Source organism: Zonotrichia leucophrys, chromosome 3 (genome assembly GCF_028769735.1).
Source record: "Zonotrichia leucophrys gambelii isolate GWCS_2022_RI chromosome 3, RI_Zleu_2.0, whole genome shotgun sequence".
Taxonomy (NCBI): domain Eukaryota; kingdom Metazoa; phylum Chordata; class Aves; order Passeriformes; family Passerellidae; genus Zonotrichia; species Zonotrichia leucophrys.
This window is the reverse complement of record NC_088172.1, coordinates 110,526,880-110,529,406: the sequence shown is the minus strand read 5'-3', so window position 1 is coordinate 110,529,406 and position 2,527 is coordinate 110,526,880.

The window sequence follows — 2,527 nt, the reverse complement described above, 5'->3', positions numbered from 1 at the left end:
CTCACAGATATTTTTGGGGTAAATGCTGGATTTCAGCATCATCAGCCTTGAATTTGGTTTGGAATCATGGGATAATTTGGGTTGGAAAGGACCTTAAAGCTCATCCCATTCCACCCCCTGCTATGGGCAGGGACACCTTCCACTACCCCATCTTGATCCAAACCCCATCCAACCTGACCTTGGACACCTCCAGGGATCCACATTCCTGCTCACTTCTCTGCTAATAAATTTGGTGGTAAGGTTTGGGTTTTAGCTGTGCCCAAGCTCTTCCTGACAGGGGTGAACATTACAGGAATAAATCATGGAAAAGCACTGGAGTTTATGCGCCCCTGGCCCTGCAGCCTAAAGGGGCTTCTGGAGAGCTGGAGAGGGACTTGGGACAAGGGATGGAGGGACAGGACACAGCTGTGATGGTGTTCACAGGGGTCCCAGGCAGAGAGAAGAGACAAGAATGTTGACTCCATGTTTAGAAGACTGATTTGTTATTTTATGATATATATTATATTAAAACTATACTATAAACATAGAAGAAAGGATTTCATCAGAAGGCTTGCAAGGAAAGCAGAGAGACTGGAATGATCACAAAAGCTCCTGACTCTCAGAGAGTCTGAGCCAGCTGACTGTGATTGGCCATTAATTAAAAACAACCACATGAGACCAATCACAGATCCACCTGTTGCATTCCACAGCAGCAGATAATCATTGTTTACATTTTGTTCCTGAGGCCTCCCAGCTTCTCAGGAGAAAAATCCTGGCAAAGGGATTTTTCAGAAAATATCATGCCTACACACAGGGAATGGCTTCCCACTGCCAGAGGGTGGGATGGAATATTGGGAAGGAATTCTTCCCTGTGAGAGTGCTGAGGCCCTGGCACAGGGTGCCCAGAGAAGCTGTGGCTGCTCCTGGATCCCTGGAAGTGTCCAAGGCCAGGATGGATGGGGCTTGGAGCAACCTGGGATGGTGGAAGTTGTCCCTGCCCATGGCAGGGGGTGGAATTGGACGATCCTTGAGGTCCCTTCCGACCCAAACCATTCCACAATTCCACGATGGAAACACAGTCCCAGGGCAGGAGGGGCTCTGCTGCCACAGCTGGGTGGCTTTGCAGAATAACCTGAGGGGGATTTCAGAAAACTCCACGTGTGGTGCAGCCAGGCTGAGTTTTTGGCCTTTTCCCCATTTTTTGCAGGGGCAGGATGGTGCTGGGCCGGGTTCAGCAGGGTCCCGGCCGTGTGTGCCCAATTCCCGCGGGTTTGTACCCAAACTGTGGCTGCCGATGGCCCCGGAGGGGACCGAGCCCAGCCCTGCCCTGCCCGCCCGGGGCTGCGGCTCCGGCATCCTCCTGCTCCATTCCCGACCCTGCTCCTGCTCCTTTCCTGATCCTGTTCCATTTCCCCTGCATTCCCAATCCCTGCCGGCTCCATTTCCCCTCCATTCCCAATCCCTGCCCGTTCCCTTCCCAACCGCTGCCCGCTCCACTCTCTCTCTGCCGGCTCCATTCCCTCTCTGTTCCCATTTGCCCTCCATTCCCAATCCCTGCCCACTCCCATTCCCGCTCCATTCCCAATGTCTGCCAAATCCCGTTCCCGTTCCCAATCCCTACCTGCTCCATTCCCGTTTCCATTCCCGCTCCCATTCCCAATCTCAACCGTTCCCATTCCCGCCCCATTCCCAATCCCTGCCTGTTCCTTTTCCCATTGCCATTCCCAATCCCTGCTTGTTCCCGTTTCCATTCCCACTCCCATTCCTGCTCCATTCCCAATCCCTGCCCATTCCCATTCCCGTTCCCATTCTCACTCCAATCCCAATCCCTGCCTGTTCCCTCTCCCACTCCATTCCCAATCCCTGGGTGCTCCCATTCCCATTCCTGCTCCATTTTCAGTCCCTGCTTGTTCCCATTCCTGCTCTCATTCCCGTTCCCATTCTCAGTGTCTGCCCACTCCCATTCCAGTTCCCACTCCCATTCCATTCCCATTCCCATTCCCACTCCATTCTCAATCCCTGCCTGTTCCCATTCCCGTTCCCATTCCCATTCCTGCTCCATTCTCAGTCCTTGCCTGCTCCCACTCCCATTCCCACCCCATTCGCAATCCCTGCCTGTTCCCATTCCCATTCCGGCTCCATTCCCCCTCCCATTCCCAATCTCTGCCTGTTCCCATTCCTGTTCCCATTCCCAATCTCTGACGGTTCCCTTTCCTGTTCCCGCTCCTGCTCCATTCCCAATCCCTGCCTGTTCCCGTTCCCATTCCCACTCCATTTCCCAATCCCAATCCCTGCCTGTTCTCGTTCCCATTCCCACTTCATTCGCAATCCCTGTCTGTTCCCGTTCCCATTCCCACTCCATTTCCCAATCCCTGCCCGTTCCCGTTCCCGCTCCATTCCCGCCCGTTTTCCCAAGCCCCGCCCCTGGGCCCGCCCCTTCCCCATTGGCTCCTCCCTCAGCCCCGCCCCTCTCCCCGCCCATCCATCAATTCCCGCGGAACTCTTGTGCTGGGGCCGCGCCGCGCGCCCGGACCCTTTCCGCGCCTCG